This window comes from Sus scrofa, chromosome 3 (genome assembly GCF_054392235.1).
Source record: "Sus scrofa isolate SSC_HxYL_T2T_F1_AM1 chromosome 3, Sscrofa_HxYL_maternal_Yorkshire_Landrace_v2.0, whole genome shotgun sequence".
Taxonomy (NCBI): Eukaryota; Metazoa; Chordata; class Mammalia; order Artiodactyla; family Suidae; genus Sus; species Sus scrofa.
In genome coordinates this window covers 11,013,846-11,031,259 of record NC_139385.1, presented here as the reverse complement: position 1 = coordinate 11,031,259, position 17,414 = coordinate 11,013,846, and the positions used below count along the sequence as shown (strand labels likewise).

General features: G+C 51.9%; 1 protein-coding gene across 2 annotated transcripts in view; it reads right to left on the bottom strand.

The window, feature by feature from the left end:
- TMEM270 (transmembrane protein 270) overlaps positions 1 to 17,414 on the bottom strand; it is a 147,174-nt gene that overhangs the window by 89,014 nt on the left and 40,746 nt on the right. For both annotated transcript variants that reach the window (XR_014840265.1, XR_014840264.1), the window contains exon 1: positions 8,884 to 9,133. The gene's annotated coding sequence lies outside the window, so the exon portion shown is untranslated. Of the gene's footprint in view, positions 1 to 8,883 lie in introns of those variants that run through there.

The following is a 17,414-nucleotide window of genomic DNA, read 5'->3' as shown; positions in this document are numbered from 1 at the left end:
TCAAGTCCAAATATCCGGACTTGATATTCATAACCCCCCTCCACGGCTCCCCATTATCCTAACAACTTCCTGGCCGTGGTGTCTGGGGCCCTCCAGGATCTCACTGACACTTGCTCTGGACTGTGCTTCTGGGTGGCACAAGGAACACAGAGGGGATGCAGCCCCAGTTCATCCTGGGTGTGGCCCTCAGGAAGACACCCTCTCTCCCTGACCCCCCCACACAAGGCAGCCTCTCTCTCTTTCACTTACAAAAAAAGAATTTTCATAATTCAATTATTTAGAATTTTCTGGCACTCTACTTCACAATCTGATTGCTGCGGCTCTGTTTACCACCGGGTGTTTGTATTTTGACTGTTTCTAGCTGGGCTCTGGGCATTCCGATGTTTCAATGATCAGATGTGTCCTCTTGCGTCCTCTGGTTGTATCTCCTTGGACCTCTCTTTGAAGCCCTCCTGTCTAGCAACCGGCTTTCTGGGTAACAATGTCAAGCAAGCATCTGGATGTCTTTAGATGGGGACCAGAGCCGGAAATCACTCCACACGGTTGCCACTACCACCTCCCTGCTCCAGCACTCCTGTGGGCCATCTGGGTCCGGCAGGTCCGCTGGGACACAGGGGCCTCCCCATGCGGGGTCTAGCAGGACTGCTCACAGGGCACCTGCCTGGGAACACTTTCCCAGCTGTCGTCCCAGCCCTGCCATCCTGGCTCAGTGAGACACAGGTCTTTCCTACAGGAAACTTACATTAAACTGGAAACAGAAAGAAGCAACATGACCAAGTGCTTTTTATAGTCTACAAAGTGCTTTCACATGCACGCATCCCACTGCACCCCATAAGAAGTCTGCAAGGTGGGCGTGATTATAACCATCTCCACTTATAAATGAGGAACTTGAGGCTTGGAGAGAGGATGCAGGCTGCCTCCCCATCTCAGCTAGACAGCAGTGATGGAGCAAGGGACTCCAACTCAGACCTTTAGGCTCCAATGCTCTGCTTTTTTCTGAAATACAGATATTTATTTAATGTGTGCACAGTAAGTGCTGAATGGTACAGAGCGCAATAACGACATGGCATCTGTGGGGGTTGTAATGGTCCAGGGATGTTTCCTAGCAGGGTGGCCCAGACTTGGACCATGAATTGTAAGGAAATGGAGGAGCAGAGATGAGGCTCAGAACTGGAGACGGGCCACCACTGTGGTGGTAACGCATACGTGTGCCTTCCCACATCCCCTATAGGCACTTCTGCCTCACACAGGTGGTCATTCTCACTCCCTCCACTTTACCCACCAGGAAGTCAAGGCTCAGATAAGCAAGGACTTGGCCAAGGTCACCCAGGCTATGGAGGGGAGGAGCCAGGGTGTGACTCCAGTGGGTCAGGGAACACCTGGCCTGGGTGCCAGTCAAACCACTGGGGAGAGGACAGGGTGCGAGAAGGAACAGTGGGGACCTGGGCCAAGGGAGAAGGCTGCATAGTGTGGACCTCACAGACGAAGGGCAGCGGACAGGTATCAGCACTACTAAGCACAAGTGTGGCTTTGGCCCAGTTCCAACTTTGGCTTTGCCAGGCCATCTGTAGCCTCCCTGGTGAGTGGGCAGGATAGAGAGATGGATGGGGAGTATGGCTTTGGAGAGATGGTCCAAGCTGGCTTCCACCCATCCAAGAGGACATGGTCACTCTGCTCACTGCAGAAAGTCGGGGTCCCAAGTCCCTCAGCCATTTTGTTCTGCTTCATTCAGCCTTGTTCTGCCTTTTTTTTTTTTTTTTTTTTTTTGTGTGCCTCCAAAAATGTTGGGGGAGGGGCAGGGAGGGAAGATTTGTTTCCAATTGGTTTCAGAAAGCTGGAAGAAGACCTCTGTTTTTCCCAAGCACAGCGGAGACTGCCCACATCAAGACAGGGAGCGTGAAATCCACTCTAAGAGGTTCCGTGTGTCACCCGGATGGGGTCTGGTCCTCACTACCACCATCTCACATTTGGGCCCTTTCCCTGGACCAGAGTGGGGACCCTCACACTGCCAAGCTCCCCTGGCCCCGAAGTGGCAGCAGAATGGCCCAAGACAGATCATGGAGGCACCAGCTGGCAATCCCACAGCATTTGACATCTGTGGAGCCAGCTAAAGCCAACTTGGGCTTGTCATGTTTGCCTCTCCTCCTCCAGGAAGTCTGCCCTGACTGCTGCCACCCACAGGATCTCACAACATGGCAGCCCAACAGCCATGGTTCCAGGAAGCATAATTGCCATTTATGCCTGGTCAGACACTACACTGTACCTGCCACATTGTATGATTTTATGTCTTCCATTATGTTTTCTTATCATGTGCTATTAATTCTTTCAGTTACTTATCCAACACAAAGTTATCAGATGTTTATTTAGGACTAGCCCTAGGGACGTGGGGGTGTCAGGAACAAGGAAATAGTTTAGACAACTTGCCCTCAAGTTGCTCACCAGCCAGACAGGTAAAGGGATGTTTAAAATTAAAAAGTACAAGTGCTGATCCAACAGAGAAAAGGATCTAAGAGCTTCCCAAAAGAGGTGATTTTTTGAGCTGGTCTGAAAGAGGAGTAAAAGTTCCCCAGCACAGACACAGGGGGCCAAAAGTACCACTGAGGGGCTGGAGTAGCAAAAGCAAGGAGGGAGGATGTGGAGAGCTGGGGAAAGTATAGTAATAACAATGCAGATATTTGCTGAGTATCTACTAGGTGTCAGGTCTTGTCCTAAATGCTTCACTGGTACTAATGCATTTAATGATTACAAAAATCTGATAAGGTAAGTAGGTGGGTACTATTATTGTTACTGCCATGCCATAGATGAGGCTATAGATGCACAGAGAGGTTAAGCAACCCACCTAAGGTCACACAGCTAGCAAACGACAGAGCTAGATGTTGGCCTCAGTCTGGCTTCAGAGCCTGAGCTCTTAACTTTGATAAGGTACTGTCTCTCTGAGATGTATTACTGTGTCTCTTCTAGAGGGTAGTGAACACATTACAGCACAAATAAATTAGCTTTGCAATCTCAAATGATCAACACCATCTCCCCCTGCAACAAAAGACATCCTACCAGTCTTGTTCTCTCGTTTTTTTATGACTCTCCTCTCCCTAAAAAAGGCACAAGCCCCTTATAGTAGGGTCTGCCTCTCAGGGACCTCCCCCCACCCCGCCCGTCAACCTAAGGCTCCCGTTTGTAAGCCATGTAGAAGTGGCCCCAGCCCCTGCAGTACTTGCTGGAGGAAAGGGTTGACTGAGGCCTCACCACAAGTCACCTGAGCTGCCAAACAACCAGAGGCCAGCCAAGTGGCGAGCCTGAGTGTGAAATTTTCCAACCCACCACCCCAGCCGGCTCAGCCCTGAGCCGGGCCGCCCCAAGAAAGATGAGCTCACGCAGGGTCTACCCAGCGTCTCACAGGCTCTGAAGTGCAACCAGTGCTGGGGTCCCTTCCAAATCCCTAACTCAAAAAACCTGTCTGTGAGCCCCGGCCACAGAGCATGTCCGCCACGCACGATCAGTGCTAAGGAATGGCACGCAAGGCTGGCTGGCTTCAGCCTAGGCCCCAAAGCAGGGCCCATTGCGTGGCCTCGCCACCAAGGCAGAACTGGCTTTGGGGACCATGGATGGAGCCACAGGTCAAGTTGATTAGCAAAAGCGAGGCTGGGGGCTGGAAGACTAGCAAAGATACTGAGAGGAGATGCTCAGGCCTGAACTGGGGCAGCAGCCACAGGGCTAAAGAGGAACAGAGCCCCCCACCCCAAGACATTGGGAAGGTGGTGCGGATGGTGCTTAGGTTTTCCAGCTGGGTTGCTGGGGGAGAGGAAACAGAGTGAAGGAAATGGGGGACCCAGATTGTGTGCCTGGGGGAAACGTGGAGAAGTTCTTGAGGTGGGCAATGCAGAGGGGAGAGAATGAGCTGAAGGATGATGGAAAGGGCAACTGGGAAAGTGTGGATTGTGAGGGGTCTGGAGCCACCCAAGCAGAGAGCTTCAAAAAGCAGTTGGCCATTGGTTCACTTTTAGAAGGGAAGGCAGGGCTGAAGGTCAAGCCTTGGATTCCATATTCACTGGATTGAGGGTCAAGGCTTTGGAAGGAGATCAGATGGCCAAGGTGAACATCTAAAGCCAATGAAGAAGGGGTCCAGAAGGGTCATGGAGGGAGAGGGCTCCAGCCTGAGCTTAAGAGAGTTAAAGGACTAACAAGCTAAAGTTAAATGGAGTGGAGAGAAGCCAGCAGAGCAAAACCCCAATCCTTGGGAGGTGTGGGGTTCAAGAAGCAAAAAGCCAAACCAGAGTTTAGGCTGGGTGGACACAGAGAAAAGGCCACTAGGTGTAGAGAGTGGGGCACCCCCAAGAGCGAAGTGACCTAGAGAATCTTCTCCCAAGCACATGCCAAAGAGAAAACATCCATGCATCATATCGACCAAAAGATGTGTACAAGAATGTTCACAGCAGCTCTATTCATAACAGCTCCAAAGTGGAAACAACTCAAATGCCCATCAATTGATGAACAGATAAACAAATCATGATATAATCATACAGAGGAATTGTTTCAGTAATAAAAAAGGAATGAGGAGTTCCTGTCATGGCGCAGTGGTTAACGAATCCGACTAGGAACCATGAGGTTGCGGGTTCGGTCCCTGCCCTTGCTCAGTGGGTTGACGATCTGGTGTTGCCGTGAGCTGTGGTGTAGGTTGCAGACGAGGCTCGGATCCAGCGTTGCTGTGGCTCTAGTGTAGGCTGGTGGCTACAGCTCCGATTTAACCCCTAGCCTGGGAAACTCCATATGCCGTGGGAGCGGCCCAAGAAATAGCAAAAAGACAAAAAAAAAAAAAAGGAATGAACTTCAGCTACATGTAATAACCTGGATGAGTCCCAAAAACATCTGGCTAAGCAAAAGTAGCCAGATTCAGAGCGGTACCCACTGCTTGATTCCATTTATGAAAAATTCTACAACAGGCAAAACTAACTTGCAGTGATAAAGGTCATAATAACAGTTACCTGAAAGAATGGGTAACTCTCCTGAAAGGGGTACGAAAGGGCCTCCTAAGGAACTGAGAACATTTTAGGTCTTGACCTGAGTGGTGGCTGCATCAGTGTAGACATATGTAAAATTCATCAAGCTGTATAACGCTGTTTGTAAATTTTACCTCAATCAATGTGCAACGTAGGAAAAAGCAGAGACCAGGTGACATCACGAAAGACAATGAAGTAGGACATTTAAAGAATCAGTCCCTCCACTGAAATAACCATAAATTGGCAAAGACTAATTTAATCAGCTTTGGGGGGACCCTGGAATCTAATCCTAAATCTATAGCAAACAGGAAGATGTTTAATGAAGAGAAAGGAAAGCTGTATTTCAAGCAGAGAACATGCACCTGACTCTCGCCCCTTATTCTCCAGCACTGTGGCAGCTATGGGGATGACAGACTGTGTTCCTGGTGTAACGTGATGATACCAGGGGACTAATACAGACCTTGTTCTTAAAAACTGTAATTGTGTGTTTTGACCTTTCTGGTAGGTTTCCTGAAGAATGGCTCTGAGGCTGACTCTTTTTATGCCCTCCCACCACCACACACACACACACACACACACACACACACGGAGTGGTTTTCCAGGCAGCAGCAGCACCTGTAGAAAGATTTAAAGTCACATACACTTCATGCCCTCCTGGGGCAAAGGATGGCAAGCGGGACACATGACTGACAGAACCCAAAAAGCCTGAGAAGGAGGAGACAGAGAAGGAAGGTTACGGGGGAATAAGGGCCCAGAAGAGCATGGCACATACTGGAACAGAATGCAGTGTGCATGCCCAGGATGTAATGAATACTCAGAAAAGACCTGAGATGTCCCTAGGTTCCACCTCTGATGGCTCTGTGGGCTCTACACAAGCAGAAGGTGAAGGTTAAGGTAGAGTTGTAGGCAGCATGGCTTAGTCGTAAAGCAATACCCCAGGCTCAGAGTCATCCTACCAAGACTGAAAGAGTACTATTTTTTTTTTCCTTTTTGGCTCCAGGCATTTAAGGAAATCTCAGTCAGGTTCACCTGCTGACCACTGAGATAATAAAACAGAGACTTTAGAGACCACACACAACAATGAATATGATACCTGCAAAAATAGTATGGGAAAGTCACTAAGCAAATGGATGTCAAAATCAACCAAAGCAAACTTTGAAGAAGAAAAAAATCTGATTCCCAGAATTACTAGAATATTCAAAATTCCCAGTTTTCAACAAAAATTATAAGGTATACAAATTATCAGGAAAGCATAGCTCATTCACAGGAAAAAAATTAATCAACAGAAAGGAAGTCTGAGGAAGTCCATTCATTAGACTTACTAGATAAAGACTTTATTTTTCAGCTTCCCTTTGTGGCACATGGAAGTTCCTGGCCCAAGGACTGAATCTGAGCCACAGCTATGACCTAAGTCACAGCTGCAGCAACACCAGATCCTTAACCCACTGCACCACAGCAGGAACTCCTAAAGACTTTAAATGCATTTTTATGACCCACCAAGGTCATATGACTTTTCTGTTAAACTTCATGGTAATAAGATGAGAGAAAAGTTTATTTTTATTTTTTATTTTTATTTATTTATTTATTTTTGTCTTTTCTAGGGCTGCATCCACAGCACATGGAGGTTCCCAGGCTAGGGGTCTAATCAGAGTGGTAGCTGCCACGCTATGCCACAGCTACAGCAATGTGGAATCCGAGCCAAATCTGTAACCTACACCACAGCTCATGGCAATGCCGGATCCTTAACCCACTGAGCAAGGCCAGGGATCAAACCTGCAACCTCATGGTTCCTAGTTGGATTCATTAGCCACTGAGCCATGACAGGAACTCCAGAAAAGTTTTTTAAAAATAAAAAAAGGTAGGTTGCAGACACAGCTCGGATATGGCGTTGCTGTGGCTCTGGTGTAGGCTGGCAGCTACAGCTCCAATTCGACCCCTAGCTCCAATTCGAACCTCCATATGCTGCAGGAGTGGCCCAAGAAAATGGCAAAAAGACAAAAAACAAACAAACAAACAAACAAAAGAAAAAACAAGCTAACAAAGAGATAAAAATTATTTTAAAAAGGAACTGAATAGAAATTGTAGGGCTGACATGTATGGTATATATATTTAAACCACTAAAAGAAGAAACTGCCAACCAAGAATTTTTATACCCAGGAAAACAATCCTTCAAAAATTAAGGTAAAATTGAGGCATTCCCAGATAAACAAAATTTGAAGAAGTTCATTGCTAGAAGCCCTGCTCTGTGAGAAATGTTAAAAGGAGTCCTTCAGGTTGAAATGAAAGGACATTAGACAGTAATCTGAGGCTACATGAAGAAATAAACTCGGAGTATCCATTGTGGCTCACTAGTTAATGAATCCAACTAGGAACCATGAGGTTGCGGGTTCCATCCCTGTCCTCGCTCAGTGGGTTGAGGATCTGGCATTGCCATGAGCTGTGGTGTAGGGTGGAGACGCAGCTCGGATCCAGCATTGCTGTGGCTCTGGTGTAGGCTGGAGGCTACCACTCTGATTCAACTCCTAGCCTGGGAACCTCCATATGCCGTGGGAGCGGCACAAGAAATGGCAAAAAAGACAAAAAAAAAAAAAGAAGAAAGAAAGAAACTCCACGAAAGTTAACTACGTGGGTAAATATAAAAGCCAAAATTTTTTATAATTCATTATTTTTAGACTCAAGGACACAAGTAAAAGGAAGAAGAAGTAAAAAGATTTTCCATGCAAACTGCAAACAAAAGAGCTGGGATGGTTATACTAATATAAAACAAAATAAATCTTAGGTCGAAAAACTGCTACAACAGACAAATAAGGACATTATATATTAAGGGTCAGTTCATCAAGAAGATATAACAATTATAAACACTTATTCACAAAACAGAAGAGCCTCAAAATATATAAATCAAATATTGACGGAACTGAAGCGAGAAATAAACAATTCTACAATAGAGTTGGAGACTTCAATACTCTACCCTTTGTTTGTTTTTTGTTTTTTTAGGGCCGCAACCCCAGCATATGGAGGTTCCCAGGCTAGGATCCAATTGGAGCTGTAGCCACCGGCCTAAGCCACAGCCACAGCAACCCCGGATCCGAGCGGCATCTGCAACCTACACCACAGCTCACGGCAACACTGGATCCTTAACCCACTGAGTGAGGCCAGGGATCGAACCTGTGTCCCCGTGGATGCGAGCTGGGTTCCTTAACCACTGAGCCTTGACGGAAACTCCAATACTCTACTTTCAATAACGGATAGACCATCTAGGCAAAGGATCAAAAAGGAAATAAAGAACCTGAACAAGATAAAACAATGGGACCTAACAGACCTACACAGAACACTCCAGTAAACAACAACAGCAAAATACACGTTCTTCTCTAGAGCACAGAGAACATTCTCCCAGATAGAACATACATTGAGTTACAAAATGAATTTCAGTTAAAAAAAAAAAAAAAAAGGGGGGGGGATGTTCCTTTTTTTTATTTTTTTAAAGTTTTTGACATCTAATTGTTTTACAATGTTGTGATAATTTCTTCTGTACAACTGTGATGCAGTTATACCTGTACACACACCCATTCTCTTTCAGATTCTTTTCCCACACAGATGACCACAGAATACTGGGTAGGGTTCTCTATGCTACAGGGCAGTCGCAGGTCCCTGTTGGCCAATCATCCCATATACCTCAGTGTGCATATGGCGAGCCCAAAGCCCCAGTCCATCCCTCGCCCGGCAAATTTTAAAAGACTGAAATCCCTTCTCTCACTACCACAGAACGAAGCTAGAAATCAATAACACAACGAAAACTGAAAAATTCACAAATATGTGGAAAGTAAACAACACAGTCTTAAATAACTGATGAGTCAAAGAAGCAATCAAAGGCCAAATAGAAAACACTTACAATGGTTGTGGGGATGTCCTGCTCTCCCAGGGCAGGGCCTAAACTACGCCAGACGAGGGTTAGCTGCTGGCAGCGGGCGAACTAGGCGCTCTTCTGTTTCTGCCCCGGGGGCCTTGCCTCTGCTCCGGGCTGCCCGTTGGAGGCGTGCGGAGGGAGAGGGTGCTGCATCCGGCCTGACCTTGTCTCTGGCCTCCGGCCTCAGAGTCAAGGGGACCAGCGACCGCGGACAATCTTCCCACTTTCTCGAAGCGGGTCTCGCGAGAGACCAGCTCCGCAGCAGACGTTCTCACTTCTCGCCTTCTCCACATGAATCTCGCGAGAGGTCCTCCCCTTATTGGGGAGGGCCGTCCCCCCTCCGGACTTCCATTCCCAGTCTGCACGTGAACGTGCTCAGGACTGGTCTCCTGCGATGCCGTGGAGCACTCCCGCTGGGCCCTCAGGTGCCTGAGGTCGAGCTGTGGCATGGTTTCCCTTTCCCAGCGAGCCCCTAGGGTCCCCACTGCGATGGTGCGATCCCTGAGCAGCTCTCTGGGGATCAAGATGGTAAGGGGACACGCCTGCCAGGCTACACCTCATCATAGTCGTCCTCACTGCATGTGGGGGGCAGGGTGGGGTGGCTGGCCAGGCACACATGTTTCCCCTTTGCCAGGGTCGCAGGAGGGTATGGGAGTGATTGTGGTGGGCCAGGCAATTTGAAGGGGCACACACACACACACACACACACACACACACACACACACACACAAATTATGGAAGCTAGTAGATACATTCAGTAAAGTTGTAGGATATAAAATCAACTCACAAAAATCATTTGTCTTTCTATACACTAGAAATGAACAATACAAAAAGACATTTAAAGAACGATTCCATAAAAAATTAAAAATTTTTTAAAAATTAAAAAAAATTTTAAAACTGAAAAAAAATAATAAAGAACAATTGCAGGAGTTCCCACTGTGGTGCAGTGGGTTAAGAATACGACTCCAGCAAGGTACAGGTTTGATCCCACCAGCAAGGTTGGTTAAAGGATCCAGTGTACCCCACTGGCCGCAGCTATGGATCAGATTCAATCCCTGGCCTGGGAACTTCCATATGCTGCAGGTGCAGCCATAAATAAATAAATTTTTGAAAAGAGAGAAAGTCGGCCCAGTGGCTGGGAGTACAGGTTGGAGTTCAGGCCCTGTGTGAAATCCACATGTGGCGTTCGGGCCACATGCAAAGATGTTGCTGAGCTTATCAGGACACAGACCTCCTTGGATCCTCTGCTAAGGCTCCTACAGATACCTGGGACCCTGGACCCCATCTCCCACCCACAATTGCCCAACGGATGTGAGGGCCTTAGCAGTAAGAAGAGGCATCTCCCATACTCTCATTCATCATTCGTTCAACAAACCGTTTTTTGTGGGGTTTTTTTTTTGTTTTGTTTTGTTTTTTGTCTTTTGAGGGCCACATCTTCGGCATATGGAAGTTCCCAGGCTAGGGGTTGAATCAGCGCTATAGCTGCTGGCGTACAGCCCAGCCACAGCAACTCAGGATCCGAGCCGCGTCTGTGATCTACACCACAGCTCATGGCAATGCCAAATCCTTAACCCACTGAGTGAGGCCAGGGATCAAACCTGCAACCTCATGGTTCCTAGTCGGATTCATTTCCACTGCGCCACGATGGGAATTCCCTCAACAAACATTAGTTGTCTGCTAGGCGCTAAGTCTGGCACTTAGATTCTCTATTAAGTAAACAGAAACAGATCCTTCTTCCCCCCAAAGAGGATATTAATAAAATAATTTTAAAATGTGATTTAAAGCTGTTGAAATGAAATAATGATGAGGGGGCAGTTGGTTTTAGGAAGATTGAACAGGGCTCCTCTGAAGAGGTGACATTGACACCAAGGCCCATGGAGGAGAAGGGACAGCAAGGGGCCTTCTCACTGCTGCTTCTGCAGGGCCCATCACTGGTTCTGGACCAGAGCAGGTGTTTGGTAAATGTTTAGAATACAAAAATACCCTGCTGAATAAGTTAACTGTTAGGAAATGTATCGGTCAGGGTTCTACAGAGAAACAAAACCAATAGGGGAGACAGAGGCAGAGACTGAGAGATTGATTTTAAGGGACTGGCTCTCGGGACACATGGATCTGGATCACCCTGGGGTGAACAGGGCCATGGCAGGAGCAGAAAGCCGCCTTATTAGACTCAGCCACAGCTCTGGGTGCCGGCAGCCCTGCTGCGGGCCCCTCAGATGGAGCAGAAACCAGAGGGAAAGGAACTGTGCTCTCCCCCTGCCCAACAGATTACTTGTCTGCCCCCGCCTGAGAATAAGGGGGCAGACCAGAGGCTGCAACAGTCACCCTCAAATCCTGGGTTATGAGCCGTTGGCCAGTGGGACATGTCCTGAGTTCCACTGCTGCTGGCGAGCTCCTGGCACGAGGTTGGCTTCCAACCTCAAGCTCTTGCCTCTTTCTTCTTCTCTACCTGGGGGCTCTCTGACACCAGGCAGCTTAATGGGTGCCACCCAGAAATGCCCCCAAAGAGCAGGTAGGTGCCCTGGCCTCCCCAGGAACGCTCTGCAGTTAATTCAGAGTAAAGGAAAGTGGAAATGCATTTCTTCAGTTGCATCAGCCACATTTCTAGTACCTAGTAGCCCCCATGCAGCCACTGGCTATCATACTGGACAGGATAAATTTCAAACATCCCCATCAGGACAGAGGGTTCTGTCAGGCAGCACTATCTCAGAGGGTCCCCAGGGGGGTGGAGGAGCCCTGGCTGCCTGCTCATGTTGGCTTTTCTCCTTCCCTGTCCCCCTCCCCACCTTACCTGTGCTTCCTGGGATCTTCTCCCAAATAAAAGACCTGCCCCCAACACATCGTCTCAAGCTCTGCTTTCTGGAGAAGCTAAATCAATGCACCTGTGACATCAGTATGAGGGCAGCTGGGGTGACTTGGCCACCACCACCCGAGAGCCCCAGAAGCATCTGAGGGGCCGTGTTCCTGACCCCTGAGCTGCTCCCGCCCCCCATCCTCAAAGGTGGCACGTGGAGGGACACCCAGAAACCAATATGTAGGGAGGTCAAGAGCCCTGGAACCAAAGGGTGAGCATCCCAGCCCCTCGTGCACTGAGTGGTGGCAGTGCAAGTCAGAGCTTCTGGGAGTCCCTTCCCCCCAAGTCCCACCCAAAGTTCCCCTGCCCTGCTGTAGCCGGTCACTCAGGCACTAGCACTGCAACCCAGTGGCTCAGGGATGGGTGTTCCTTTCTAGGGGACGCTCCCCATTCCCAGGGAGGACCTGAGGCTCAGAGAGGGGAGGCAATGCCTAAAGGCCACACAGCTGCTGAGGAGCTGAGCTGGCTCCCGAAGCCAGCTCTCCTGAGACCTCGGCCCCCACTGCTGCTCTGAGGCAGACATGGGGATGATGGGAGTATGGGAGATGCAGGCTCAAGACAGAAGAGGCTGGCACTTCCCAGCTCAGGGGCTTTTTTGGAGCCCCAGGCCCTCCTCTGGGAGGCAAAGGCAGTGAGCAACTGGTCTCCCCTTCCCTCATGAGCCGCCTTCCTTCAGCCTGAAGGCACATGGCTCTCGAAGTCCTGAGCAGGCTGTTCCGTGGAGGGTGGAGTGGGCATAGTGACAGGGAGTAGGGGGACATCATGGGAGAGGGGGTCCTGACCATCTCCCCCTCACCCCCCCGACATTCCCTCGATCCCTGGAGTCTCCAGAGCAGGGCTGGACAGAGTGGCAGTCAGAGCGCTCAGAGCCATGAGCGTTGTCCCCAGGGCACTGTCAAAATTAAATTAACATTTTTTCCATTTCCCCTTTATTGCAAACATATTGAATGCTGTTGCACAAACTCCATTTCTCCACTGGCTCCTCCACCCTGGGCTTCCAGGACAGGCCTGGAGAGGGTGGGGGACAGGTCTCAGGCACCCTCCCCAGCCAGATCCTCAAAGTCCCTGGTCCGCAAGAGTCTGAGCCAGTGCCAGCCCAGGCATGAGCCCATGATCCCATGCCACCCACTCCTCCCGGCCCCTGCTTCCAGCTCTCCCGGCTCCCAGGCACCTACCCCGCTCTGTCCCTCTCCTGTGGGGTTAGAAATCCCAGAGGAGAATAAGTTTCCACACAGCAGCCATCAGCAAAAATGCACGGAACTCAGACCTGCCAGTGCCCAGCGCCGCAAGTGCAGCTGGGGCCTCAGATTGCAACATCTCAGCGAGGTCCCCGAGGAGAGGACTAGGGTCTCCCTGGGCTCATTCATTCGTTCAGTGAGCTGGTGTTGAGCACACCTTCTAGTCCAGGCCGTGGAGAGAGCCAGAAGGACTGGGCGTGGCCCTGGCCTCAGAGTTCACACCTGGGCGGGGACACAGCCAGGCAGTGATGCATTTGCGTCGTGGTAAGAGCAGGTGCCGCAGGAGCGTGGAAACCACCTGGGAGGACTTTCAACTTGGGCAGACGGCTTGTCAAGAAAGGGAAGGGGTGACAGTGGAGAAGATTAGAAGCAAGGGATTGATACGGCCTGGTTGGGGGTGATGGGCCCTTGGTGGTGGACAGAACAAGAAGGGGGGGTCAGGCTGGAGGGATGGTCAAGGACCTGGCCACAGAGGGGCCTGCGGGGCCTGCGGGCAGCGGGGAGCCATCGACGGGCGTGGCACTGGGGAGTGGTGGGGTCAAGTTTGCGTTTGAAGGAGCTCCCTCCAGCTTCCTGTGGACGGCCAGCGGGGGGGCGGGGGCACAGACACCAGTGTGTGGATGTTGCAACAGTCTGAGCCAGATAAGATGAGCTCAGAATGAAGGGAACAGCAGGAGCGAGAGAACAAAGTCACAGGATGGTGTGGCTTGACCTTGGTTGATCAATGGAACCGAGTGGGGTGGGGGTGAGGGAAAGCGGGGAGTCTCAGGTGACGCCTGCACCTCTACCCAGGAAACAGGTAGGTGGGGGGCCCTTCCCTGAAAGGGGGAGCCCTAGGGAGGAGCGGGGCCGAGGGAGCCCAGACAGCTGTATGTGAGGCTTGGTGGGTCACCCAGGCAGGTGTGTCGACTTGGTTGTGGACATACCAGTCTGGAGCCCCGGGGAGGGCTGGGCTGGCCAGCCGATCACGGAGAACTATGACAATCCATCAGCCCCATCCGCTGCTGGCCGGGCAAGAGGACGGTAAGAAGAGAAATGGGTCTGGGCTGACCAGCAGCACAAGGAGGAGCTCAGAGGGAGGCTCTGGGGAGGACTGAAGAGACCAGGGTGGGTGGAGGCTTCTTGACAGGTGGCGTTGGGGGGCAGCGGAGTTGGGGGGCAGTGGCCCTTAGCAAAAAGAGCTCCAGCATCCATCCCTCTGTCCGTGGAGGACTGGGGACAGAAGCCAGACTGGAGAGTGTTCTGGAGAGGGTGGGAAGTGCGGAAATAGGGCTCAGGAAATGCAGATAATGCTTTGAAGAAACTTAACTATGACTGGATTAAGCGAGAAAGCTGGGGGGGCGACGAGGGGGAGGATAGCTTGGAGAGGGACTTTTTTGATTCCAAGATGAGAGAGAACTGGAGTTCTTGTCATGGCTCAATGGTTAATGAACTAGCATCCATGAGGTTGCGGGTTCCATCCCTGTCCTCACTCCGTGGGTTAAGGATCTGGCATTGCCACAAGCTGTGGAGTAGGTTGCAGATGTGGCTCAGATCCCGCATTGCTGTGGCTGTGGTGTAGGCTAGCGCCTGCAGCTCTGATTGGACACCTAGCCTGGGAACCTCCATATGCCGCGGGTGTGGTCCTTACGAAAAAAATTGAGAAAAAAAAACACCAGATGAGAGAGAACTAAGTGTCGTGACGTGCTAAGGGCTAGGAAGCATTTCCAGACACCAGAGGGCAGGGTGAGCGCTGCAGGGAGGTCTCTGTGTCTGGAGGACCCCAAGCACTCAGTAGGCAGTTTTTGGACAAGTGTGCGAGCAGGTATAGATGGTGGGAGCAGGCTGGGGCATCAGAGAGGCTCCTTCCATGCTGGGAACAGAAGGGAGGGAAAGGCCAGCTGGGCAGGGGGACGTTGCAGACAAGGAGGCAGGCGTCTCCATGGGAGTGGCTTATGTGCTTGGAATCATCAGGGAAGGGGTGGGAGGAGAAGGAGGTCCTCCAGGACCCGTGCCCCCAGCTGCTCCCAGCCTCTCCATCAGCCTGGAGTACGTGGATGCATCGGGAGGGGGGCTGGAACAGATGCTGCTTGCCATTGCCGTGGGGGGCTGGAAAGGGCCTCAGATGGAAGGCAGGAGGCCTGGGGTCAGTTCAGCCCAACTCTGACTCCACACGTGACCTGGAGCAGAGCGCTCTGCCCTCTTGGAGCCTCCGCTTCCCCACCTGCAGAATGGGGCCTTGGCGCCCACGAGCTGTCGGGGGCGCGGGGCGGGGGTGCAATGTGACATTCCATGCATCTCGCATTTCAGGCCTGTGGAATTCCGAGAAGTCGATATTGCATGATTCCAGGCTTCTAAAATTCTATAACATAATTTCTGTGTTGCCACCAGGGATGGGTCCAGCAGACAGCTCCCCCTAAAATTGCTGTCTGCCCATCCCAGCTGCCAGCTCTCCTTCCCTCCCTTTTCCCCATCAACTCTGGGCACAGCTAGCCTCGAACACGTCCCAAGTGAGCACTTGGCAGGCGGGGGCCGTGATTCATGCCCCTCCAGCAGGCTTCGTGGCTAGCCCGCCCGCCAGAGTATGCAAGACATTCTTGGCCCCGCTGCCGATTGCTCGGGATTAGCAGGGCGGGGGCGGCTGGGGCTGGGGGAGGCAGACTGTTCTCTGTCCTTGGCGAGGCGGGGGGCATCCAGGCACGAGTGTGTCTGAAGTGGCCGCCAAGCTGGCCAGGGAGGGAACATCGCCCCATAAGCCGAGGCCACGTCTGGGACCCAGACGGCGGGGCTGGGGCGGGGACATTCAAGGAAGGCTGCCACCTGCTCCGTGTCCAGGGAATGAAAAAAGGCCAGGAGTCCGGGGCAAGTGAGGCTGCTCGCCCCAACCCCTGGACCCTCTTTCCTTCCATGAGCCCCTTTCAACCCCACGGTCCTCCCTCCCTGTGGGAGCCTGGCCCACTCCATCCCCACTGCCCGGACCCCAGGCTTGGCTGAGAGCCCGAAGCTTGCTCCTGGACAGTCAAGGAGCAGACACGCTCGGCTGCCGCCTGTCTCTCCTCGAGTCTCCTTCGGCATCCTCCCCCATGCCTTCCCCAGGGCCATGCCTCCACCCTCAGACCGTCGTTCAGAGCAAGACTGTGTCTCCCTAAAAGGAAGCCTCCCATGGCTCTGTACACACACACACACACACACACACACACACACACACACACACACACGCACACACACATTGAGACCAGTGTCCTAGGACAGAGCCTTGCCCCCACTCAGACCATCATCCCAAACCAGGGCTATGCCTCCCTCATCAGATCAGAACCCCCAGGTCTTATCTCTCTCTCACTGGTGACAGGAGAGGACAGAATCAGGGACCATGGGCCGCCCAGAGGAAAAAGAGATGAAGGAGGTTGCCAGGTCCCCCACCACCCCCAGGCTCATCTGGAGGAATCTCCGTGCCAAGGACAGGTATAAACAGTTCCCGACTTGGCGCAGGAGGCCCCGGCTGGACCAGTCAGGGAGGGAGGGGTCCTGGGAAGGTGACTTTGGAGGAGGGTCTCTAGGCCAGGAGGGCTGACAGCCCTTTTGCATCTGGTGAGGGGCATCCCTCCCCCCCATCCCGAGGGTGGGGTTGCAAGGCTTCCCCCTCCTTCTCCAGGGCTCCAGGGGCTATCCCAGAGCAGTCTTCACCCCTAATCCCGGGGGCGCCCTTACACGACCCCTCCTTTCCAACGCCAGCTTCACTTGTCCGGAAAACACAGGCAGTCACCCTACACTGGGGGTCCTTGTGGTCAGCGACCACATTTGGGCGGACCCCTGGCAGAGACACAGCCGGCCTGAAATCCACCACAGTTCTTTCCTTCTGTTGGCCATAGGTAACCCCAGGTGACAGCAGGGCCCAGGCACAGGAAACCACAAATGCAGGCCCATCCTGTCCCTCCATCGCATGTCCAGCTGCAGGTCCTCCAGGAAATGGCTGAGACGCAGCAGAGTGGCGGGGCGGGGAGAGGGCTGGCTGACCTTGGAGGGATCACCTCGGTGGCCCACGGGGGAGGACCGGCGCCCTCCAGCAGGAACAAGAATCCCGGCATCGACAGGCTTCCTCAAGGGTCCGTTCGCTCCCAGGATCTAGCTGATCACCTGGTCAAGGCCTCCCTGCCCCGGGCAACACCAGGATCCAGGATGACCCAGGCAAGGTCACCCTTCCTGGAGCCCTGGGACCAGGGGGATCTCAAACCCCACAGTGCGGTCACGCCTGGGAACCAGGGACCCAACACCAGCCCAAAAAGGATGGGGGCTGGGGAGGCCATTCCCAGGCCCTGGAGAAGGGCCAGGCCTGTCAGGGGTGGGCGGCCCGAGGTTCAGATGCGAGACCTCAAGTGTCACATCATGTTGACCAGAGACAAAGGACTGGGTTGAAATCCTCGCTGTGCCATCAACCAGCCAGGAGG